At 40.7% G+C, this 26,968-nt stretch overlaps 1 protein-coding gene across 2 annotated transcripts in view; it reads left to right on the forward strand.

Annotated features, from left to right (window-relative positions):
• Nucleotides 1–794: 794 nt before the first annotated feature.
• C4H1orf21 (chromosome 4 C1orf21 homolog) overlaps nt 795–26,968 on the forward strand; it is a 282,105-nt gene continuing 255,931 nt past the window's right edge. The window contains exon 1 of one of the 2 annotated variants that reach the window (XM_036754798.1): nt 795–1,153. The gene's annotated coding sequence lies outside the window, so the exon portion shown is untranslated. Of the gene's footprint in view, nt 1,154–5,265; nt 5,286–26,968 lie in introns of those variants that run through there. The other variant, XM_036754799.1, reaches the window with a different exon arrangement.

Genomic DNA, 26,968 nt, shown 5'->3' on the forward strand with positions numbered 1-26,968 from the left:
GAGACGGAAGGAGAGGACTGGGGGAAAGGAGGCTGCCGGGCTCTTCGAGTGCGGCCACTCTCGGCGTGGCTCGGTCCTCTCCTGCCATCCCCCGGTGCGTTCGTTCCATCAGAGGGGCTGTTTCCCTCCCTCAGTAGCCTGCCTCCTTCCACCCTTGGCGCCCAGGTTACTGCTTAGTCCTTGATCTGCCCATCCCACTCTCCTACAGGTAAAGGAGCCGGTCAGCCAGTCGGTCAGACGCCCACCCCCTCCCCTTAAACTGCGCATCCCTCGGTCACCGTCACCAAGATCCCCAGGCTGTTCCCTAGCCTTTCATCTCAGTAGCCTCGCCCAGAGCGGATGGAGGGCTACTCCTTTCCTCGAAGTCCAGGAGTATCTCCTGCCCCCGCCCCCGCTTCCTTAGAGGCGGCCTTTTGACTGTCTCATCTTCCTCCTCCTCCTCTTCCTCCTCCGCCTTCCTCGCTCTTCTTCGCTGAACCTTCTCCAGCAGCCCAGGGCTACCTTCTCCTCCCCTCCAGCCTAGCTCCAGCCTAGCTCCAGCCTGCCCAGTCTCCTTCCTTTCCGGGTGCGCCTTCTCTGTCTCCCTTGGCCCCTCCCCCGGAGGGTGGGGAGAGGTGGATGCAGGAGCTAGAGGGGTAGGGAGGGGGAGAGGCGGGGTAGACGGTCGGAGGGTGGGGGAGTGCCTGGCTGCTCCCGCCCCCTTGAGTGAGTGACTGGCCGAGGAGGTTTCTCTTGGTCTCTCTCCCTCCCTCCTTCCCTCCCTCCCGCCCGCCCGCCAGCTCCCGCTTGCTCCCTGCCCACTCCCCAGGAGAGGACGTTCCGCGCTGCTGCTGCTGCTGCCGCTGCCGCCGCCGCCGCCGCTTCTTTCACACTTTAGTTGGGGCTCTGTGTGCGTGTGCGTGTGTGTGTGTCTCACAGTTTCAAGAAAGCTGCCCGCGCGCCTCCCCCTCCCCACGCACGGAGCCCGGCTGGGGCTCTTTCGGCTTTTACTCCAAGCAGCAGGGGACGAGGGGGCGACCAATACACACAGAGGGGAGGAGGAGAAAGAGGAGGAGGAGGAGGAGGGAGGAAGAAAAAGAAGGAGGAGGAGAAGGAGGGGAAGGGGCGGGGGGCGGGAGGCTTGCCACCTTCAGCCCCCCCCCAAGAGCCCAAGGTAAGTGGGAGCTTCATCCCGGGCCCTGGGGCGGGCGGAGTTGGCGGCGGAGCCCGCCCACGGCAGCGCTGTCCGGGCATCCTGGGCTGGGCAGGCTGGCAGGGAGGGAGGCAGGCCGGCCTGCCTGCGGGGTGTCTGCCGCCCAGAATGGATGGGAGCAGCGGTGGTCATGCTGCTGCTGCTGCTGCAGCTGCAGCTGCAGGGGGGTGAGAAGCGGGAGGTTGGCGGGGGGGGGGGGGGGGGGGTTCTGGAAAGAAGGGGCTGGGATGCTGCTGACGACTTTCGTCACGTTGAGGCCTGGGTGGTTTGTGTTTAGACACCCCTCCCTTCCCACCCCCACGTCCCCGCCGCCCTCAGCCGTCTTCCTCTCTGAGCATTGCATGTAGCACCGTACTTTGCAAGCTGGTGCTAGGGGAGTGTGGACGGGAAGAAAATCCAGATTCTTACCATGGTCCCTCTGTCCCCACCTCTGCCTGTATCTATCAATACATTTTGTGCAAGGTGGTGTGATCTTTAGGATTCCTGAAGTTTTTGCCTTTTTTTAAGGTGGCTTATTTCCGTGCATCTCTTTTTCTCCCACCATATATAATTAATGCTCATTCGAGGTAGCATGGGAGATTTGGCTTGATTCGGGGAGTGGGGTGCTTGGTTATTGTACAGGGAACAGATTTCATTCCCCTCTGCAATTTTCAAAGTGTCGCTCCCTTTACTCAGCTGGATAATGTCCTTTCCTTGTTGGCAATCCTACACCCCCCCCTTCACCCCACCCCATCCCCATAGAGAGGACGCTTCTTTACACGCTCTGTATGTGTGAGAGGTCGTTTGTTTTGCAGGGATCTGATCTCTCATTCATTCACATTCTTCATTCGAATCATGCCTCAAACATGTTGATGATATTTTGGGGTTGACTGTTTCCGTCCCCCAACGGTGGCATGTAGAACATAGAAATATGCACACACATTAATCTTGAGGTTTGGCAATACTGTTCGAGAGAGAAGGGAAATCCTTTTCTTTTTTATTTTTCCTCAGTGGAGAACTGATGACCCGGGAGCCGTCTTCCTCTGCATATAGATACTGAGAATTGTTTTGAAAAGAGAGTATTAATAGGCAGAAGATAAAATAGTGCCCTAAGTTCTGCAGTTGAAAACATCCCTGTTAAGTTTCACTCCTTGATAACCCTTGACTGTGATGTGTATATGTGTTTACACACACACACACACACACACACACACACATTTCCAACTCAGTGAGTGTGAGTTCAGGTAAACCAACATATTTATATGTTGTAGTAGTTTCTAAGAGGGATGACAGCCGGCATAGCTTGGTAGAAAGACCATGGCTTTGGAGTTAGAATATTCAGGTTCCAGACCTAGCTAGGTCACTTACTATTTGTGTGACCAAGTCACTTTTAGCTCTCTGAGTCTGTTTCCTTTTCTGTAAGATGGGGATAATAATACATTATCTACCTCATTGCGTTGCTGCGAAGAATGTTCTTTATAAACCCTAAGGCACTTTATGGATTTGAGCTATGGACAGTGTTGGGACTGACAACTACTTCATAGTGGGTCCTTACAATGGAAGCCTCTTCCTACAACAATGGTAGTCTTCTTCTGAAGAAACTTGTATTTAGGGGAGAGTAGAATTGAATCATAGTTTCATAGATTTTTTTTTTAAGGATTGGAAGGGACCTCAGAGGCCAACTAGTCCACCCCCTTGTTTTACAGATGAAGAATCGTTGCTTCTTATTTGAAGAGAAGGCAGTATTTCTCCAGGGCCATTGAGGCTTTAGTACTCAAATTTGATGTTTACTATCTAGTTCAGTTAAAAAATATATGTGTGTATACATATATATACACACACACATATATATATACACATACATACATACATATAGCACCATATATAGCCACAGCTTATATCCAAGCAGTCTTGTATCTCTCTCTCAGCTTACGAGATGCCTCTCCATCAATATATTTCCAGAACTTTAATCTAAAACTGAAGTCATCCTTCTTCCCCTCCCCCCTAACCTCTTCCCAGTTTCTGCTGTTGGCATCTTCCCAGTCACCCATGCTGAAAACCTCACTCATTCCTTCAAGATCTAGTCATTCTGCCTCTTCAATCTTTCTTCCATCTGTCCCATCATTTCACTCACACTGCCAGGGCCCTTGTTCAAGCCCTCAATAATTTTCACCTGGAATATTATCATAAGGTTAATTGGGCTGCTTGCTTCCAGTCTATCCTCCACACAGCTGCCAAAATAATCTTCCCAGTACATAGAACTGACCATGTTATTCCACTGCTTAAATCTTTTAGGGGCTCCCCCTTGTCTGTAGGGTAAGGTTCAAACTTTTTAGCCTACTATCAAAGGTCCTCTACCCTCTACCTTCATTCTATGTTTCTAGCAAGTACCTTCCCAACCTTTTTTGATACTACTCATTTTCACACATTCCCTGATTTCCAGCCAAAATGGACTGCTAACTCTTCCTCCATCTGTCCGTTTTCTACCTCTAGGCATTCATGAAGGCCATTACTTACACACCTCTGACTTAAACTTCTTCCTCAAAGTCCAGATCTTCTTTCATATATGATTTCCTGATCCCATCCAACTGAAAATAATCTTTCCCTCAAATTTTCTTACAGCACTTTTTCTGGCTTTCTTCTTTGCCTCTGTGACATTCTGCCTTATTTCATATTTATCTGTGTGTTTATCTAATGCATCCCCCATTGGCTTATGAGCTCCTGTAGGTTCAGGAGTGTTCATTTTCAATTTTGTACTCCCACTACCTAGCACACGGCCTTGCAGTAGTAGTCCCTTAATGTTGATTGAGTTGAATATTTGCATGTATATTAATCCAGCCAGTAGAAAAGTATGTAGTTGAATGTTTAGTAGGGAATTAAGATGAGCATAAAAGGCAGTGTGGTATAATGGTTAGAGAGTTGCTTTGTGTTCACAGAGGTCCTGCCTCTTATAACATACTGGCTGTGTGACTCTAGGGAACTCACTTAATTTCTCAGTGCTCTAGCAACTAACTCTCCAAGACTGTAAGTTGCAAGGTGTTGACCTGAAATGGTAGAGAGAGTTTCTTCTCCTGGAAGTTCCTTATCCCAATACAATGATAGGCTCAACCTGTACCCCTAAGATAGGTATGCAAATAACTATAATACAAAGCAGTAAGTGGCGAATGCTAAAAGAAGGGCAAAGTTTTGCAGCAATTCAGAGGAGAAGTCACTTGTAGGTGGAAGGAACTTAGGAAAGCTTCATTGAGGAGGTTGGCATTTGAATAGGTTCTCAAAGGATGGATAGGCAAGTGTGAGCAAAAGAGTAAGAAACCTTGGTTATTATATTGAACTACTCCATGTCCCTCACCTTTAGTGGCTAATCCGTTACCAAGTCCTGTATTCAGTCTCCTCCCTCTTTCTACTGTCACTGTTAGAATACAATACAGACCCTTATTATCATGTACCTGGTTCAAGGCAATTTCCTCTTAATGGGTCTCTTCCCCACCCTACCCCCTCCAACTCATCATTCATAATCCTATCATTACCAGACTAATCTTTATCCATATATCTTATCATGTCACTTTTATTCTAAAATACATTCAATGGCTGTCATTTGTTTAATAACTAAAGTTTTTACTATTTGGCCTGGTATTTGATCCCCTCGACGATTTATTTATTGCTTTTTTATTGCTCTCCTCCCTCTTTACATATTCTATGCTTCAGCTAAACTGGGCTATTCCATGTCCCCTGAGATAATATTTGTAATACACTTAGCACAATGCCTGGCACATAGTAGGGACTCAATAAATACTTGTTCTGCTCTACTTCTCTTTTCCCTGTTTGCCTCCATACTTTTTCTCATGGCATTCCCTAAACCTGGAAAGGCCTTCTTCCCTGTTAAATTCCTAACCACCCTTTAAATCTCAACTGGAATTTGACCTGTTCCATGAAGCCGGCCCTGATCTCACTCTGTAACACTCCTCCCATGGACTTGGTGATGTATTTAGCAATTAATATCATGTATTGTAAACATGTCTGTATCTCTCATTCCCCTATCAGACTTTAAGTTCCATACGGATGGAGACTACGTGTTACCTCCACTTTCTGTCCTTATTGCGCTATGAAGCACTCCGTAAGTCTTCCTGTGGTTTTGAGCCTTAATAACTTAAAATTCATTAAGACTTTTGGGGTGCCCTCTATACAATAGCTATCTAAAGTGTTTTTTTTTTAAATTGAATTGCTTGCTGAATTGAAAGCAGTTGAAGCTGTCTGTTGTTGGGAAATACTGGAAGATAAGGCTGGAAAGGTATATGGAAGCCAAAGCATGGCGGGTCTTGGATGCTACACTAAAGGCTTTAAACTTACTTCAGCAGGCAGCAGAGAGCCATAAGATTTTTAAGTGGATGAATGACATGACCTGGGTTGGCAGCTGTGTGTAAGATGAATTGGAAGGGAGAGAGAGTAGTGGATGTAGGGAGACCTAAAGCTAAAGATATGATGGTTTTTGTGAAGTGGGTCTTTATTCAATAAAAGTGGAATTGAAACTGACTCCCCTCCCCATTTCCCCCATAATTTCATACTTCCTGCTGCGACTCGCCTCTGAATGAATACTCAGCCGAGCTCAATCACCCAGTTGTATTTCTGTTTTCATCTCTTTGCAAAGTACAGTACAATGTGCCTGTCATCAGAAACACTTAATGCATTTCTTTCCACTGAACAAACAAAATCTGGAACTTGATCAAATGTAGTAGGTGCAGGCCATCCTAATAACCTAACAAGACCAAAAGCCCTGTGAACTGCTTCTGGAGTCCAGAGAAAGATAATGGGTACAGGTCCTGATTGTGGTACCTTTTTCTTGCCCTGAGATGAGGGACCAAGAAATACGTCTTTGGTTGGTATGGGGGCAGAGAAAGGGAGAATAGGGTCTAGCATCCTCTTCTTTTAAATAGATTAAAGAATCTTAGATTTGAGCTTCTTTACATCTTCAGAGGTTCATCTACGCTACCCCCTTCATACAGATAAGTAAACTAAGACCCAGAAAGGTTAAGTCACTTACCCAAGGTCACACAGTTATCAGAGGGTACCTTGTGCCAAGGTTCTCTGACTCCAGAGAGAGTATGTTCTCTCCACTGTATTGTCTTTGCTATAAATGTATCAAATGATCCTTACCTCTCCTTTCCTAGTGATTTACTGTTTTATCTTGTGTAGAATGAGCCACAGGCCTTTCTTGATTCATTTTTATCTAGTAAATAAGGAAGCACTCCTTAGTCCCATTTTGCAACCAGACATAGATGTAAAGAAATAATTAATCATTTATTTTCTGAAGTACTCTTAGTTTCCTAAAGTATAAATGGGATGTAAATCAAGAGAGTGACCATTCATACATGTTCATAATAGTGCCTTATTTTCTGTCCAGTTGTATCATTTCTAAAAGGTTCTGATTATATACACCATTTTGATGTCCTAACATGTACATTTACCATTTCCTTTGGTAAATTATTAATAAACATGCAAAAAGAATATTAGCTTGAGCTTAACCTCCATGGTGCTTCTTTGACATATCATATTTACTTACACAATTCTCTCTTTCTATTTGGTTTTTTTTTGGTGGGGGGATGGATTCTGGACTTGTAATTTCTTCTTCGTAAGGAACTTCTGGTGTGGAAATTTCTCCCACCAATATGCATTCTCAGCTCCCTGACTTAGGCTTACGGAACAATGATCCAGAGCTGAAAGGGATTTTAAAAGGTCATCTAGTCTAATGCCTCTAATTTTATAGACTCTGAGGAAACTGAATCCCTGCTCAAATTGACCTGCTCAAAGACACACAGGTAGTCAGTGATAGAATTGGGACTCAAGCTTATTTGGTCCAATGACTTTAAGTTCATGGCCATTTTCCTCTAGATTGTACTGTGTTTTCTCCTTTAAATTCTAAGAGTTTCCAAGGTGCGGGGGAGAGAGTTTAGAAGTGAAGTGACTTTCCCACATCATACAGCTATTGTGTGTCAAAGGCAGGTTTTGAACTCAGGTCTCTCTGACTCTTAAGTCCCACCTCTCTATCCGCTGTTGACTGAGTTTTGTTCTTAACTATTATAGAACTCTACCAACCCTGAGTGTAGCACTTTTTGGATTTTGGTTCCAATTCCTGAAGGAGATTGCTTTCAACGTCATTAATTTGTTACTGACCACGCCTTCAATTCTGCTGTGTTAAAAGGGTCCTAGGGTATTGCTGACCTTTTCTACTTTCTTTGTAAGAAACGGGGAAACTCCCCAAGCTGGAAGAGGGGAGCATGACTTACTCTGGGTACAATCCAGAATTTCAAACGCATGAATCATCAGTAAGAGACATGGTGGGCCCCAAACATGAGAAGGCTCAGTTCTTGGACTTGCTTGTTGGAAACTTTGTAGCTATACAGGTGTTAGGTATTCTCTGTGGCCCACAAATGGAAGTAAACAGGTCACTGTGTTCTGCACCAGCTGGCCTTCAGGAGTGGCCCCTAGCAGATCACATTACAGTTCTTCAGTCAGGAGGTTGCAGAGGCAGGGAGCCAGCTGAAGGAGAGAATGGTCAAAGGCATTTTGCTCCCCTCCCCAACTTCTTGGACATAAAAAAATACGTTCACTCCAATTCCTCTCTGTTGTTGTTATAGGGTTCAATCATATTAAAGTCAGCACGTTTTAGGTAGTTTAAGATATTGGACCCACCCTATACCAGGGCAGGTTATAGACAAAATTTATGTGTGATGTGTGATGTAAATTCTCCCATTTTTCAAAACAATCCCAGACACATATCCAAACATAGAAATGAGACAAATGGGTGATTGCATTAAAAAAAAAAGAATTCCCAGTAGGATTCCTTTAGATTGTACTGGAATCTTTCACAGAGGCTGAGAAGCCCAGGAAGAGAGGTGGGGGCTTCTTTATTCTTGGCCTACTTGGGGGTTTCAGAAAGATATGATATGGTAGTCACATGACTATCTATAAAAATGGTTCTTTAAATCTCTGAAATAATAAAATCATGAGGTTATACATTTAAAAGCCAGAAGGGAACTTGAAAGACATGTAGTAAACACTCCCATTTTACAGGTGAGGAAACTGAAGCTTAAAGACACTTGCTCAGGGCCACACAGGTAATAAATGTCCAAGACGGGATTCAAACCAAGGTCCTTTGACTCCAGAGCCAGTGCTTATTGTGTTACACTTAGCCTCTCCAAAAATAACTTAATTCATTTGAAAGTTTTAGTCTGTCCAGTACTGTAGTCAACTGTCTTGTTAACTCAGGAATTGTTAACTTTTCGTAGTTTCATGAAAATAATTCATATATTGTTCCCACTTGTGTTTGAGACTTGTATAACATACTTATCATAGGGTTTATAGATGGAAGTCATCTGGCCAGTCCCATTATTGTACACATAAGGAAACTGAGGCACAGGGTGGTGAATCAACTTGGCCAAGGTCGCACAAGTAATCAAGGAAGCTAGGATTCCAGCCTAGGTCCTATGAAGTTGAAGGCCACTTCACTATCCACAATATACGCCATGCTGTTTCCATCCACAGTATGTTCTCAGCAAGCAAATGGCCTTTCTTGCCTCATACAGCTTGAGTGAGGTGGGTATGCTTACTGAAGGTTAGCTTTTAAAATATGAAAAGTGGATGTGGCACAGACTTGTTTTGTGGCTGTGAGAAGAGAAGGAAGAGACCTGAGAGCAGAGATTGTCATGCTGTAACTATTTAAAAAATTGGGACAGGTGTGACTTTTTAGAAGTCATAATTCAAGAGCTTATCTAAAGTATCATGTGAATTATGATTTGAAAAAGAAAAAAAAAACCTTAGGCCGTCATCTAGTTTAAATACACATGGTCTTTTGCTTAATTGTCCATGTTACCGTTGCAGCAAGAAACAACATGATGTGCTGTGTACATTGTGTAATTACGGCTATAGAAATTGGACGTAAACTGGGTTGCCTTGTACCTTTCAGTTCAACACGTTATTGAGTGCCTACTCTATGAAAGGCACTGAAGGAAGATACAAAAGAAAAACAGAACAAGTTCCTGCCCTCAAGAAACTTACATTCCATTTGTGGGTGAAAGATGGAGCAAGATAGATTGAAAGTATATGTAAAGTAATACAGATTAATTTCAAGATGGGGAGGCTACCAACAACTGGGAGGATTGGGAAAGGCCTTAGGTAGGAGGCTGTATCTGAACTGGGCTTTGAAGGGTGAGCAGGGGACATACCTTTCAGTACAAGTGAATTGTAGAAGTTTATACAGCAGCAGTTGCAGCAACCAGATGTTGACAGTACCTTAAGTTTTATGTTTGGAAGATGTAGTCCCTAGGTTGTGATCTATCATTAAATACAGCATAGAGACTACTTTCCTTGTACAAATAAGGAAAAGAAAGAGTCTGACCCTCTTCTACTCTGATGTGGCTGTTGAAAAAACTAATTAGTATGCATAGCGTGTCATAAGTGTCTTGAAAATTGGTTAAATGTTGACTTAATTTTTAATACCTGCACAGAAGTTTATTAAAAGGTTTATAGAATATCTCAGGTGAATTTCTCATATATTGAAAAATCTTTGGCAGGAAAGTGGGCATATCAGATACCTCAGTCTCTGAATTATTTGTGTTTCTAATTAAAAGGAAAGGGGCAGATCAGACATAACAAAATAATACCCTTTGGGACATGTTTTGATTTATAACCAGTATCTTATATAGTCAACTGTCATTACAGAACAAAGACTTTACTGGGGGGAATCTGAGTTTGGTTTTCTAGCCCAAAGAATGAGGGGAGAACATTTTAGTCTTCCAAAGCAGCCCATCTTTGCCAGTCCCACAGTCCAGGTCACACAAGTACTGTGTGCCATGCTGGGAGCTCTCCACGCAAAGAATGTGCCTGATTCAAGGAAGGTTAGCTGAGAAGATAGCTTTGTTATAAGCAAAGTTCAGGAAATCCCATGTTCAACAAACAGAGAGATTCAAGGACCAAGCTAGGATTTGGCTATCAACCTTTACTTTTTTTTTTTTTTCCCAAAGCTAGTCAGTTCAGAGGGGGCACTGCTTGCTTCTTCCTTTCAAATCAGTGAGGCAAGGAATTGTTGTATCAAGCTGCCAGTGTCCACTGCAGCTTTCTACACCATGGCATCCCTCCATCTAGAAGGGCTTCTGCCTTTTCCACCTTATACCTCTTCCTCCTTCTTCCTTCCATTCTAAATCCAACTTCTTACTTTTTAAATCCACAAACTCCCTCCTGCTTTTTTTCTTTGCCTGCCACTTAGCCAACCCTGACCAGCTCTTGCCATTCATATTTTCAAACCTTTCACCATGCCTCAGACCAATACATCCCCTCCTACTTCTCCCTGCTCTTCATTTTCTTCATCAACATCCTGGCATTTCCTTCTCATTGTCAGTTACTGCATCTTTGCCTCATCCTTCTTCTGTCTTCTTTCTCCGAGACTCCTTGCTTTTCCTGTCCCTTAGCTCCTCCCTTTATGCTTTCACCAACTTTGCTGCATCAGACCCTCTGGTCTTTCTGCCCACTACTTGCCCCTGCGTGTTCCGTGCAGCTCCCATGTCCTGGGGCAACTTGCTTACCATAGTCATGAAAGCAGCTGTCTTTTACTATGTTCATTACTTGTAAAAAGTGGAATGTTAAACAACAGTACTATTCTCACCCTGTTTCAGGAATTTATTTTTTCTGTTTTTTTTTAAGTATATGTTATCACTTTAAGTTCTCTTATATTTTCTCTTATTTGTTGTTGTTTTTCCCATGGCTAATAAGCTGTTAAATAAAAGCTAAGCTACCTTGGTTCTTTGCTTCTCAGTCTTTTCCCCATTCTCCTTTGGTTAACAGAAAAATTAGTTTTTTTATGATTTTCGTTTTAAAGCACAGGTAAAAAATCTTGACAGTAGTTTAAAGCTTTACCAATTTAAATAATTGAAGGGGTTTACCACAGATGCTACTCACTGTACAGTAGAAGTTAGCTGAGTTCAGAGAGACAGAGACGGAGACTATTGGATTAATTGAATTTCAGTGGGCCCACTGTTCTCATAACTTGTGATTTTCATCCCTCTTGGCCAGTATTGGTGGCTGGTTAAGTGTTACCTTAACTTGAACTGACCTAGTTTTTTCTCCTTTGTTGTGGTATTTATTGCTTTCCAATGCTTTCAGTGAGACTGGCATGAGATCATAAGACAGCTGTATGATTTGAGATGGCTCATAATGGTTTCAAGCAAGGAAATTCCTCAGCTAAGAATGACTCAACTTTTTGTCAGTTTCCCCTCCAGGATTTTAGGATACATAGTCTTATCAAGGGTTATGGGGGCAGAACTTTGAGGAAACATTGTGTGCCTGCTCACAACATACAAACTGGAATAGTTTAGGGTATAAATAGCTGCTCTTTTCAAGTAGAGCCCACTACCAGTAATAGAATAGCCCTGAGTTCTATAGGGCTCTTTGGGAAAACATTCTGTAAGGCACAGTAGGCCTGTGGTGGCTTTTAAGGAACAACTTTCCTCTAAAGTTCTACATTTTACCCACATGCTGAGGTTGTTACAGTAGGGTTTTTGTTTGTTAGACAATATGCTAAGACAGCCTGTTTATGTTTCACCTCACATAGTGAACTAGCTGCAGTTTTGCTAAGAGAAGAAACCTTCCTTCCTGATAAGCCATTTCCCAGGTAGAGATGAGAGGGCGAGGCAAGGTTGTAGCCCGCCCCGCTGGGATGGATATATTTTTAGGAGCTATCTCAAATACAAGGGGTACTCAGAAATGTTATAGTACACACTGTTTCTTGTAAAAGATTAGTTTTCAAATACTAACATGTTACAATGGGTTGGATTTGGTTTTTTTTGATTCTTTAAAGGTAGTTGTATGTTATATGCTATTTTCTTTAGTGCAAAGAAACCAATGTCTGAATCAAAGCCAGGACATTCTGTGGGTTTCCTTGGCTTGCAATCTGTCTTCCAACACAATCATTTAAAGATGTGAGAAGTTACTATAACCTGATTGACATCAGTATGGGGTCATAGATTTAGAGCTGGAAATGACCTTCGAAATCAGATAGCCCAAACTTTTCATTTTTCAGATGGAGAAACTGTATGACCTTCTAAAGAAGGTCATACAGGTAGTAAGCATCTGTCTGCCTACATGAAAACAATTTTCCCAAGAGAATTTTTGCAATAGCTATTGCATTTAAAAAGTTAGAACATCTGTTAAAGTCAACAAACCCTTATTAAAAACCTACTGATGGGACTGACAGGGATAAAAAGGATGATATTCCATTAGCTGATTAAGGTTGTGGAATTTAATAGCAGATAATGAAGGAAATCACACAATCCAGGAATTTCTTTAGGAGTTGCTTAATATTTGCTGAATATGCAAATATTCCGGTGACTGTACTACTATATACACAAGAGATTCTCTGCTCTTTGGGACTTGAATCACTTGTGGTGTTATAAAATGGGATTTTGCTTGACATATACCATTAATTATTTTTGCTATAGTGAATAATCGTGATGAGTGTAGCATAGTAGAAAGAGGGCTGGCCCTCATAGCCAAAGACCTTAGTTCAAATCTTGGCTCGAACACTTACTTATTATTAGCCCTGTAATCCTGGGCAAGTGATTTCATTTCTCTGAGCCGTTTTCTTGGCTATAAAATGGGCATAATTATCATAGCACTACCTACCTCAAAGGGTTGTTGTGAGCAAAGTGCTTTGTAAAACTTTAGGTAGTAGATAAATGTGAGAAACATTATTATGCAAAAGCCACTGAGTGCTTTGGGCACCTGGAAATACGGAGGGTGGGGGAATGGACAGAAATAGTCTCTCTGCAAGATAAAGTCAGTTCCAAAGGTCAGACTGATCCTTCTAAAGCCTTATTTTCAGCATGTCACTGCTGCTTAGACAATTTCACTGGTTTCCTATTAATTACCATATCAAGTCTTAACTCCTCTGCCAAGCTTTGGGGGCCCCACCCTTCTGTTCCCAAATATGGTCTTACCTTCTTACCTTTCCAACATTATCTAACATTCTTCCTCACAACACAGTCTATTTTGGTCAACGTTCTGTGAGCGCGCCACATTCATGTTATCCCCTTCACCTGGAAAAACCTTCCCTTTCACCCTAAACTGGAATTATCACATCTGTATTCAGTCAGTCCAGTTACTGAAAAAGCTCATATGCCTGGGAACATCTGTGGAATTGGGGAACCACCGTTGATGTTCCACATAGGGGCCACACCCCATGCCTTCAGCTACCTGGCGAAAAAGCTGCGCTTGCCATCTGGAAGCGTGGGTGCCCCTGCCACCATGAGAACCAGTATAAAACATCTACCTTGAACCATGATCTCTTCCCCCCTCCCCTGCCTCTCCTTCCTTCTTCCCCACATTGTAAGAAAATGTTGTAGCCATGCTAGTGAGAGAGAAAGCCTTAGGGAAACTTCCATCTGGACTTGTTCTCCTGTAAAACTCTGTCCTGCCTTGAGATTCAGGCCTTTTTCTCCTATTTTGTAAGTCTGTTTTGTTTTCTCCTGGGGCAGTGTCTTGAGTATGGACATGAGTGCCACTGGGAAAGATGTTCCTTCGTAGGTCATTGTATGCATACACACTTCCTTCGTAGAGCATTGCATATATACATATATATGTGCACATACAGACACATACCACACACACATATATATGCAAATATATGTGTGTATGTATATATATGTATTATATATAGACACATAGCATACACACACACACACACACACACATACACACACACACATACACACACACCACTTAACCTTTCTCAGCTTGTTTACTTCTCTGTAAAATGAGGATGATAATAGCATCTACCTCACAGGGTTATCGTGAAGGCCAAACCTTTGCAGTCCTTAAAATGCTATATAATTGCTAGCTGTCATTATTAATAATAGCATTAATAATAACAATGATTTACCAAGAGTTGATAAGTTTAGATGATAATTGATCTTGGCTCAGTTCATTTACCTTGCTTTTTAGAGATTTTTAAAAAGAGAATTTAGCAATAGCACAAAAAGTATATTCAGCAAGCATCTAGCATAGAGTCAGTTTTGTACAGTTTCTCTGCCTCCTCATTTACCATGATGACTCTCTGGTGAGTAGCCTATGTCGAGCCTGGGGAAGGATCCACCACCTCTTTGTGTGTTGCCTTTTGTATCAGGTTGACCAGAAAGATCAGTGGTTCAAGGTTTAATCCTTGGGACCAATTAGATCTCTTTAAAATTCTTCTAAAATTTATTTTTACATGTATTTATGATCTTTCCCTCTCACTTGCCCTCCCAATGGATAAAAACAAAGCAAAACAAAATGAAAAATAAAACCCTCGTCATTGACATGCAGTGGGTCCAGGAAAACATTTCCATGGTGGCCATGTGTGAAAATATATGTCTTTCCCTGAATTTTAAGTTCTTCACCTCTCTGGAAGTGAAGGTCTTGTTAATGACCTTTTCCCAGTCCTTATCCTTTTCTGCAGCCTTAACACTGTTGAAGAACCTCTTCTTCCTGATACTCTCTTCTCTGTAGGTTTTCGTGACCCTGCTGTTTCCTAGTTCTCTTACCTGTCTGACTGGGTGTCCCCCAAAGTTCTGTCTTGGTCCCACTTCTCTTCTTCCTCAATTATTATTTCACTTGGTGATTTCCTCAGCCCCCATGGATTTAACTATCATCACCATGTAGATGATTCTCAGATTTATTTGGCCTGCTCTAACCTCTCTCTTGACCCCTACTCTCATTTCTCCAGGGGCAGTTACTTGGCACAGTGGATAAAGTGCCGGGTCTGACGTCAGCAAGACTCTTCTTCTCGAGTTCAAATCTAGCCTTACAAACTTACTAGTTGTGTGACCCTGGGAAAGTCACTTAACCCTATTTCCTCAGTTTCCTTATCTGTAAAATGAGCTGGAGAAGAAAATGGCAAACAACTCCAGTATCTTTGCCAAGAAAACTCCAGATGGGGTCACAAAGAGTCAGAGATGACTGAAAAGCAACAACTCACTTCTCCAGTTACCTATGACATCTTGAACTAGATATTTCATAGACATGTTAAACTTAACATTTACAAAACTGAACACTTGTATCCCCTCCAAACCTCCTCTCTGCCTAACTTCCCTGTTATTGTCCAGAGTTCTACCATCCTCCCAGTCACTCAGACTCACAAACTCAGTTTCATCTACGACTCTTCACTTTCTCCCCCCCATATCTAATCAGCTGTCAAGTTGTGTTGTTTCTCCCTATGTAACATCTCTCTCAGAAGCTCCCTTCTCTCCTGTGACACTACCTACCACCCTGATTCAGGTTCTCATCACCTGACTCCTGGACTATTGCAATAGCCTGATGGTGGGTCTACCTGCTGCAATTACCACCCTCCACTTGTCTGTCAAATTGATCTTCCTAAAGTGCAAGTATGACCGTGTCACTCCCTATTAAGTAAATTCCAGTAAGCTCAGTATTGCCTCCAGGATCATATATAAAATCCTCCTTTTGACTTTTACAGCCTTTTATAACCTGGCCTCCTCCTATAGTTCCAATATTTTTACATCTTATACTCTCCAATCTAGTGACATTGGCCTCCCTACTGTTCCTTAGAACACAATGCTCCATCTCCTTATTCCAGGGATTTTCACTGGCTGTTTCCCCATGCTTGGAACTCTCTCCTTTCTCTGCTTCCTGGCTTCTCCAGCTTCTTTCAGATCTCATTTAAAATCTCACCTTCTACAAGAAGCCTTTCCCAGTTCTCCCTAATTTTAGAGCCTTCCCTCTGAGATTATCTCCAATTTACCCTGTATATCTCCTATTTGTATAGAAGCATTTGAGTGTCATTATAAGTGCCTTATCGGAGTAGGAACTGGGTTTTTTTTTTAGCCTTTCTTTGTATCTTCTTTGTTTTGCACAGTGCCTGGCATATAATAGGTGCATAATAAATGCTTGTTGACTTAGTAACTGATAGTTTTCTGTACTCATGGTTTATCATTGCATTGCTAAAGTTTTTCAAAGTTGTTTTCCTTATAATGTTTTAAATGTTCTCATAGTTCTGCTTACTTTGCCCGCTATCAGTTTCTATTAGGGCTTCAAGTTTCCTCTGAAACTATTTTGTCATTTCTTGTGGCATAATAAAATTTCATTCATAGGTTGCAATTTCTTTAGCCATTCCCCTTATTTGCCAACTTTTGGTTACTATGAAAAAAGCTGCTGTAAATACTTTTGAAAAATTAGGTCCTTTTCCTCTTTAATTTATTTGAGGTAATTTGAGATAGGCCTAGTAGTAGTATAGTTGGGCTATAGGGTATGTACAGTTTAGTAGCTTTTTGTAAATGGTTCCAAATTGGTACCTAATTATATAAATCCAGAACAAACATTACGTGTAATGGAGAAAAGTTAAAAGACCTTCCAGTAAACTCAAGAGTAAAGCAAGAAGACCACTATTAGGTCTGTATTCCAAAGAGATTAAAAAAAAGATCTATATGTACAAAAATATTTAGAGCAGCTCTTTTTGTGGTGGCAAAGAAATGGAAATTGAAGGCATGCCTATAAATTGGGGAATGCCTAAACAAGTTGTGGTATATGATTGTGATGGAATACTCTTGTGCTATAAGAGTAAGATGGTTTTAGAAGAACCTGGAAAGATTTATATGAACTGATGCAAAATGAAGTGAGCCAAACCAGGAGAACACTGCACGTAGTAACAGCAACATTGTTGATCAGCTGTGAATGACTTAGCTATTCTCAGAAATATGATTTTCCAAGATGATTCCAAATGACTTATGGTGAAAAATGCTATCCGCCTCCAGAGAAAGAACTGATGGAATCTGAATGTAGATCGATGCTTATTTTTTAAACTTTCTCTGTCTTTGTTTTTATTTTTTGGTCTGTTTTTTTTTTTGCAACACGGCTAATAGGGAAATATGTTTTGTATGCCTGCATATGTATCATCTATATCAAATTTCTTGCCTTCTCAAAGAGGGAAGAGGGAAGGGAGTAAGAGAATTTGGAACCGAAAAATTTTAAAATTAATGCTAAACATTGTTTTTACGTGTAATTGGAAAAAATATAAAAATTTAGGAAAAAGAATAAAGCAAGGATACCAACTATATATTTAACATAGTGCTTGAAATGCTAGCTGTAGCAATAAGAAAAGAAATAGAAATTGAGGGAATAGGTATTGACAAGAAGGAAACAAAATTATAGCTTTGTGCAGATATGATTTATGGAGAAAGGCTCAAAAATAAACCAAAAATTAATCAAAATAATAAATTCAGTGAAGTTACAGGATATAAATTTAAACTATATAAATTATTAGCATTCATTAATGTTTCTAAGAACTAGAAAGAGAAATTCTACTCAAAATTACTACAGAATAAAAATATTTGAGAACGTATCTACCAAGATTCATCCAGGAACTATATGAATCTAACTATGGAGTACTTTTTGTAGAAATAAAAATAAGACATAAATGACCAGAGAAACATTAACTGATTATGGGGGTGGTCAAGCCAATATCATAAAATTGACAATATATAATACTTAAATTAATTTGCAGAAAGAGAAGGGAACTAGCATTTATTAACTATCTGCTATCTGCTAGGTACTTTGCAAAAGGCCTTGCAAATGTCTCATTTTATCCTCTCAATAACCCTGTGGGTTCTACTGTTATCCCTGTTTTTATGAGAAAATTTTGAAGCAGCAGAGGTTACAAGCAGAATTACCCAGCTAGTAAGTGTATGAGGCTGGATTTGAACTCCTCCTATTGGAAGTCTTCCTAATTCTAGCTTCAGTGCTCTAACCACTGCACCACCTAGCTGCTTAGATACAGTACTTACTCATTAAGTGCTGCCAAAGGAATGTTTTATAGACCTAAAAAATAATTTGTACGTAGGAACAAAAGATAAAAAAATCTCAAGAATAATAATGAACGAGTAGACCTAAAAATAATGTATATATAAAAACAAATAATAAAAAAATCTCAAGAATAAATAATGAAAAAGTGGGAAGAAAGGTGGGGAGCCTATCAGTATCAGATCTTAAGCTACAATATAAAGCAGTAATCATTAAAACTATTTGGTACTGGTTTTAAAAAAACCAAGATTGATCAGCAAACAGATCAGGTATACAAAATACAGAAACAATCAAATACGGTAGCATCATGTTTGATAAACCTAAAGACCCTAATTACTGGGTGAAGGACTCACTGTTCTACCAAAACTGATAGGGAAACTGGATAGCAGTTCTGGTTTTATAGATGAATTTAATAGTCTTGTTGCTTCCAATTTTATTAATCCATTCTTTAATTTTCAGTGTTTCTACTTTATTCTTTAGTTTGGGATTTCTGATTTGTTGTTCAAGTTTTTTATAAGTTATATACCTAATTATTTGACTTGTTCTGTCTCTCTTCTGTGAATAAAAATGTCTAGAGATAAACATTTTTCCCTAAGAACAGCTTTAGCTATATCCCATAAGTTTTAGTTAATATACATATATCTGAGTCTAACTTTTTTATGAGTCTCCATCTACATCTAGACATAGAAAGAAGTGAGGAGAGAAGATAGAGCCCCATAGGCTATTCTCCCTTGTCTCTGAATCATTTGTCTTTCCAAAGCCTTAGGTCAAGTCTTGCTTCCTCTGTGAAGCTATCTTTTAACAATATTAGCCAAAACCGATCTCTTCATTCTTTGAGTTCCTATAGCACTTAGCGTTTGTATCTCATACTATATCACTTAATTACAGAGTATCTCCCTTCATGCTTTATGCTTGTTAGTCTTATCTCCCTAACTAAATATATAAGCACCTTGAGGACAGGGACCATGTAATGATTTGTAGTTCCCTAAATATCTAATACAATGTTGGGCATAAAATAGGTATTCAGTAAGAATTTATGATTAATTGACTGATGAAAGTTGTTATACTCTTGGTGAAATCCCAGCTTGATCAAGTTTCCCCAAGGATGATCCATTTTCCTACTCTTACTGCACCCAGGTGAATTAGAAGGGTCCTCTGGGAAATGTTTTGTTCTTTCTGCTTCTTCATCTTCTTAGAGTTCTGTGGACTGCTGCTATTCTCTCTTGGGCATGCTCCAGATTGATCTCTACCTATGGAGTCCCTTAGATATGGGCCACCCCCTTATCTGGTACTGTTGGTTGAGGGATTTAGCCAGTATGTGGGATGACCACTTTTCCTGCTGCTTCCTCGGAGTACACTGCCCAGCAGTATGCCCAAATGTGACACTGCTGATGCATAAATAACTACCACAGGTATACCCCAAAGTCAGCCAGAAACAAACCAAAAACTTTTTCTTTTTCTTTCAACTTATGATACTTCAAGTTGATACCCTGAAAGATAGATTTGGGGAGGTACGGATCCTTACTTACTCCACCAAATATGGGAATGTTTTTCTGCATAATGCAAGAATTGGATAAGACCTTGAGAGGAGAGATAAAAGAGGCTTTGTTGGGCATGTATCACCCTTCACAATTGAAACAGAGGACACTGCTTATCTGCCTTCAGTATGACCTGGATTTGGATTTTTTTTTTTTACAATAGTTGGGACAGACTTTTTTTTCCCCTAATCCGTGGTTTCTGTATGTCTAGTGGTACTGTTGTATCTTCAGTTTGGCATTCAAGGCTCTGCAACTCTGTCAACTTTTCTGGCTCTATTTTGTACTTCTCTCCATAAGATAAATTCATTCCTGACCAGGCAGCAAACACCAAACACCTTAATACACATTGTCCTTCCCTTCCTGTTCTTGGGGTGCTCTTTACCATTCTCCCCTTCTCAAAGTGGATTGAAGTGGAGATAATGGGTTCTGCTTCACCAGCAGGAATATTGTTGGTCAGGTACTGGTTGGTCTAGATAAACTTTCAGGTTCCTTCCAACTTGGATTTGTGATATCAATATGCCAGTTCTTTGAGAGGGGTGGGATGGTCCGGGTAAATGTGAAAATGCTTCCTTTTCTTCAAATGCAGGACCCCAAGTAGAGGCATTCAGCAGGTTGTGGATTTAGCATAGATATGGACACCATCTCCAGGGGAAAAGGTTAAAAGACGCTTTTGAAAAAACTATCTCTTAGCATACAAAGAACTTTTACACTGAACTTGGTGATCTCTTATTCATAGCTTCCACTGAGGAGGGAACAAGAAGGAAATATGTTTGAAATAGAACATAATGTTATGGTTAGAGTTTTTTGAAGTCCAGGGCTTTCTACGGTGCAGAGAAGTTGTAAAATTTTGTTTTTTGAAAATATTTAAAAACAAGATATATTTTTTTCCTATTTGAGGTAATTTACTTGTGGTCCTGCCTCAGAGTAGGGGGAGTACAAATAGAATACATATGTCTGAGAAAACTTAAAGAGGAGGAGTGAACATTATTATCAGAACTCAAATGTCTACAATGCTTTCAGATTCATAGAGTGTTTTCCTCTTAACTGCTGGGTCTGGTAAGGCGCTGCAGGTAGTATCTTTCTTTACAGAGGAGGAAATAGCAGCTCAGCTTGCGTTGTCAGTAAGTGGTGGAGTGGGATTTGAGGCCAAGTTTTCTGACTTTTAATATTGTGCTATATTAGTTATGGAAACACTGCTAAAAATCTAGAAAATTTACCATTTGGGTTTTTGTTTCGGAAGTTGAAACACCTAATAAAATTGTTTAAAAAATAAACTTTTGGCAAATATCTGTGCTATTGCAGTGGGGTGGTTAGGTGGAAAGTAAATCATATTGCTGCTAAGGAACCCCAATTTAATAACCCCCCAAAACTATTATGGTTTAACTAATGGAGTTTTTCCTTTTGTTAAACCATAATAGTTTTTCCTGGAATCATTAGAACCAACAAGTAGAACTATGCAAAAATGGGAATGTGTAGTGAGGCTAGTAACCACTTGTCAGATATGTTTTATTAGATATTTGTTTTGTGTATGGGTTGGAGAACATGGCTGCTCAGCTTTCTTCCATCTCTCAAATACTATGGTTGTATCATCCTGCTATAATTAAGTTACTAGGCAAGCCCTCATATCTGTGCATCACCCCCTTCCTCCTCCCTCAACCCCCCAATATTCCTCTGATACATTCACCATAAAACAGTGTACAAGAGAAAGGAGGTGGAGAAGAAGGCTTAAAACAAGCACATTAAAATCCCAATTACCTAAGAACTGTGACTCATTCAAAGTTACAGGGAACTAATGGCAAAGTTAATTGGATTCTAGATCTTCTAACTGGCATTTCTTCTTTGTTCCTATCAGTGATTTTATCTAGATCACTGTACCTCTGTGACTTGGGAACTGAATGTTGTTCTTCAAAGCACTAGGGAATCCTTATTAACTGCAGCCAGGGAGGCTGATTCAAGGGACTAAAAACACATGCGGAAGTTATATCGTGAAATGTATCCCCCCTCTCGATTTTCTTTTCAGGAGGAAATTAAGATGTATATGAGGAGAAGGGGTTGGAAGGAAAAGTGATTGAGAAATGCAGGATCAGACTCATTGTATCCCCAAACAGTAATAGACTTGGGTCGGGAAGACCTGGTTTTGAGTCCTGCGTATTAGACTTACTAGCTGTTATGACCCTGGGCAACTTTTCTAAGCCTGTTTCCTTATCTGAAAAATGTAGATAACAATAACTGTCCTACCTGAGTCATAGAGCTGCTGCGAGGCTCAAGTGAAATGTTTCTAAAGCAATTTGCAAACTTTAAAACGCTATACAAATGTCAGCTGTAATTATTATGAATTTCCCACTCCTGAAGCTTCTTTCTTCATAAACTACTTTAAAAAAAATTAGACTTCTACATCCAGCAAACTTGCACCACTGTCAAGTATCAAATAAACTAATTTTTCTTCATACGGTCAAGGAGTGAGTGAGTGTTTCATGATTTTATGAGAATAAAATACCTCACTAGGGTGGGGACCTACTTTAGTATCCCAGAATTTGAGCGCTGGAAGGACTTTAGGGTTCAAACTTTCATTTTATAATCTGAAGATACTGAGGCCCCAAGAGATAAAATGATTTGTTACGGCTAGCTAGTAGCAGATCCTTGACTAGGACATATCTCCCCCATCCTTAGCATAAACACTTAACAGCTGCTTCTTTCTTCCTTCCTTCTTTCCCTCCTTCCTTCCTTCTTTCCTTCTTTTCTTCTTTCTTTCCTTCCTTCCTTTTTTTTCCTTCCTCCCTCCCTCCCTCCCTTCCTACCTTCCTTCCTGCCTTCCTTCCTTCCTTCTTTTCTGCCTCCCTTTTTCTTTTTTCTTCCTTCCTTCTCTCCCTCCTTTCCTTCTTCATTGTTCTTTTTATTAAATCAAGCAGCCTCTATATGGTTCAGTGAACAACAGTTGTGTGGAATCAGCTTGGGGAAAGACTCGCCGGCCTTTTTTGCAGTCCTATCCTTCATACACAAATTTCCCTGCCTTGTCCCAGAGCAGTGGTCATTAAGAAAATTGCCCATCCTCCTGTCTCCTTCCTTTATGCCCTCACTTGTGCTGCCCTTGGCTTCTGCCCCACAATCTCCTGCTTCTGGCTCAAGGAAGCGATTTTTCCTTTAAACAGGTATGACTTGGGAAAAGGGAAGAGAAACATTTACTCTCCATGAAAGGGAAATCAGGCTCAGCAAAAAAGATTACTCCAAATTGCTTGACATTTCTTTCTCCTCTGCATTCAGAATTACAAATCATTACTTCTGATTGCCCTAGCAAAGGACAACTTTGAAGGGACCTTTAGCTTTTACAGCATGCTTTAACATGAGAAGAGCTGGGAGCATCAATTGATGCAAAAATTTGTTTTCATTTTAATTTGATATAAAGACTGCCATCCTGTCTCTACTTTCTCTGCTTGGTTGATTAAAAAAAAAAAGAAACACTCTGTTAGTTGGTTCAGCTTTGTCCTTCGAGATATTCTGAAATTCTGATCTGTCTAGCATAACTCAGTTTGTCTGACTGAGTAGGAGGAGTGGGATGAGAGTCCATGAAACAAATTTGGAGGACTCCGTGAGTTTGAGTGGTGATACTTTCTTAACTTGTTACCTTTTTAAAAACAATTTCCCTATGGAATCAAATCTGATCTATTATAAATATTAGGCTGTCTATTTTACATGTCTAAAGTGAGCAGGAAAAATTGGAAAGTCATATGTTCATTAACTTCCATTAAAGTCCTACTTTGATACCTCATCATGGAGAGGTTCATCATGGCTTCTGAAAGGTTACTTCTTTAAGAAGAGCAGAGGTTCTTAACTTTTTTGTGTGTGTCCTGGATCCCTTTGGCAGTCTAGAAAAGCCTATGCACTCCTTCTCAGAATAATATTTTTTAAATAAATGAAAGAAATGATAAATTTCAGCTAGAGGTGAGTTAAAATAAAAATGTAATTTCTCCCTTCCCCTCCTCCCATGCCATCCAGGTTCATGGAACTCAGGTTAAGGATCCTCACTATAGATTATAAGCTGTGGCAGGATTTAGCAACTGGAAGACTTTGAGTACAGGCCTGGTATGTAGACTTTGAATCCATCACCCCATATCTAACCTATCTAGGTTTAGAGAGGTCCAGCACCAGAAGGCCAGCCACTAGGTGATCTCTTTTCAAGGGGGAATGGCACAGGAGAATTGCAGCTCATGAGCTATTGTCTGCTAAGGTAAAGAGGGAGGCCTATTTAAGTAAAAAGGAAGAAATGTTGAAGTATCATGGTGGTGGAGTGAGTGCCAAATACCAAGGAAATCAAAAATCTTTGAGAGCATTTGAAGTGTATTAACTTTATCAAAATTTAATAGACAATTAAATTTATACTTTAGAATTTAATGTGGCGGGAGCAAGAATTTCCTTAGGTGAGGTTCTTTTATTGACCTAAACTTTTCTCTTCAGTTACATCCCATGTTCTACATATAATTAGTCCATTACATTCATCTTTTGGGGGAGGGGATTATTTATTTAATATTTTTATTTTTCAGCATTGATTTTCACAAGAGTTTGAATTACAAATTTTCTCCCCATTTCTACCCTCCCCCCACTCCAAGATGGCATATATTCTGGTTGCCCCATTTCCCAGTCAGCTCTCCTTTCTGTCACCCCACTCCCCTCCCATCCCCTTTTCCCTTACTTTCCTGTAGGGCAAGATAGATTTCTTTTCCCCATTGCCTGTATATCTTATTTCCTAGTTGCATGCAAAAACTTTTTTTTTGAACATCTGTTTTTTAAAATGTTGAGTTCCAAATTCTTTCCCCTCTTCCCTCCCCGCCCACCCTCCCCAAGAAGGCAAGCAATTCAACATAGGCCACATATGTATCACTAGGTGAAACCCTTCCACAATACTCATGTTGTGAAAGACTGACTATATTTTGCTCCTTCCTATCCTATCCCCTTTTATTCAATTTTCTCCCTTGACCCTGTCCCGTTTTGAAAGTGTTTGCTTTTGATTACCTCCTCCCCCTATCTGCCCTCCCTTCTATCATCCCCCCTTTTTTATCTCCTTCCTCTTTCTTTCCTGTGGGGTAAGATACCCAATTGAGTGTCTATAGTATTCTCTCCTCAGGTCAAATCCGATGAGAGCAAGATTCACTCATTCCCTCTCATCTGCCCCCTCTTGCCTTCCTGCAGAACTCCTTTTCCTTGCCACTTTTATGTGAGATAATTTATCCCATTCTATCTCTCCCTTTCTCCCTCTCTCAACATATTCCTCTCTCATCCCTTAATTTTATTTTTTTTTGATATCATACCTTCATATTCAACTCGCCCTGTTCCCTCTGACTCTCTATATATGTATATTCCCTTCAGCTACCCTAATACTGAGGTCTCATGAATTATACACATCATCTTTCCATGTAGGAATGTAAACAAAACAGTTCAACTTTAGTAAGTCCCTTATGATTTCTCTTTCTTGTTTACTTTTTCATGCTTCTCTTGATTCTTGTGTTTGAAAGTCAAATTTTCTGTTCAGCTCTGGTCTTTTCACTGAGAAAACTTGAAAGTCCTCTATTTTATTGAAAATCCATATTTTGCCTTGGAGCATGATACTCAGTTTTGCTGGGTAGGTGATTCTTGGTTTTAATCCTAGCTCCATTGATCTCCAGAATATCATATTCCAAGCCCTTTGATCCCTTAATGTAGAAGCTGCTAGATCTTAGGTTATCCTGACTGTGTTTCCACAATACTCAAAATTGTTTCTTTCTGTCTGCTTGCAGTATTTTCTCCTTGAGCTGGGAGCTCTGAAATATTCCTAGGACAATTCCTAGGCGACAACATTCCTAGGAGATTTCTTTTTGGGATCTATTTGAGGAGGCGATCAATGGATTCTTTCAATTTCTATTTTGCCCTGTGGCTCTAGAATATCAGGGCAGTTCTCCTTGATAATTTCTTGAAAGATGATATCTAGGCTTTTTTTTTTATCATGGCTTTCAGGTAGTCCAATAATTTTTAAATTATCTCTCCTGAATCTGTTTTCCAGGTCAGTGGTTTTTCCAATGAGATATTTCACATTGTCTTCCACTTTTTCATTCCTTTGGTTCTGTTTTATAATATCCTGATTTCTCATAAAGTCCCTAGGTGCCACTTGCTCCAATCTAATTTTTAAGGTAGTATTTTCTTCAGTGGTCTTTTGGACCTCCTTTTCCATTTGGCTAATTCTGCCTTTCAAGGCATTCTTCTCCTCATTGGCTTTTTAGAGCTCTTTTGTCATTTGAGTTAGTCTATTTTTTAAGGTGTTATTTTCTTCAGTATTTTTGGGGGGGTCTCCTTTAGCCAGTCATTGACTTATTTTTCATGGTTTTGTCACATCCTTCTCATTTCTCTTCCCAGTTTTTCCTCTACTTCTCTAACTTGCTTTTCCAAATGCTTTTTGAGCTCTTCCATGGCCTGAGACCAGTTCATGTTTTTCTTGGAGGCTTTTGATGTAGGCTCTTTGACTTTGTTGACTTCTTCTGGCTGTATGTTTTGGTCTTCTTTGTCACCAAAGAAAGATTCCAAAGTCTGAGTCTGAGTCTGAATCTGAGTCCATTTTCGCTGCTTGGCCATGTTCCCAGCCAACTTATTTGACCCTTGAGTTTTTCGTCAGAGTATGACTGCTTGTAGAGTATAGAGTACTTTGTCCCAAGCTTGAGGGGCTGTGCTCTTGTTTTCAGAGCTATTTCTCCACAGCAAACTCTGCCACACCAGCGCTACTCCTCCCTGAAGAATTGCCAACCCGGACTGGACTCAGATCTAAGCTTCCTTTGCTCTCCCACTCAGATCCACCACTTAATTCCTCCCACCAGGTGGGCCTGGGGCCAGAAGCAAGTGCAGCTGTAGCTCTGTAAGCAGCTTCAGAGCTGCATCACCTCCACTGTCCCCAGTGTGGTGGCCGAACTGGGAACTCCTTTCACTCTGTCCCTGCAGCTTGTGGGTTGAGAAGTCTGGTAACTGCCACAGCTCACTGATTCAGGGTGCTAGGGCCTGTTCCACCTGGCTCCTGGTCTGGATGGTCCAGGCGTAGCCGACGTTGGGCTCAGCTCTGTGGGATAGACCTTACCCTGAGACCATCCAGGCTGTCCTGGGCTGCAACCGTGCTTCCCTCTGCTATTTCGTGGGTTCTGCAGTTCTAGAATTTGTTCAGAGCCATTTTTTATAGGTGTTTAGTGGGACCTTGGGGGGCAGTTCATGCAAGTCCCTGCTCTCCAGCTGCAATCTGGCTCTGCCCCCCCCACATTCATCTTTTAAATAAATATGTTTAGCCTAGTTCAGAAGTATATAGCTCTTTAAAAAATAAAGATACTTAGTTTGAAGTAGTCTTATATTATTTTGCCAACAGTAGTCAGTTCCTAACTTGTTTTCCTAACTTTGTTTGAAGGATTAATGAAGGTAG

This window comes from Trichosurus vulpecula, chromosome 4 (genome assembly GCF_011100635.1).
Source record: "Trichosurus vulpecula isolate mTriVul1 chromosome 4, mTriVul1.pri, whole genome shotgun sequence".
Taxonomy (NCBI): Eukaryota; Metazoa; Chordata; class Mammalia; order Diprotodontia; family Phalangeridae; genus Trichosurus; species Trichosurus vulpecula.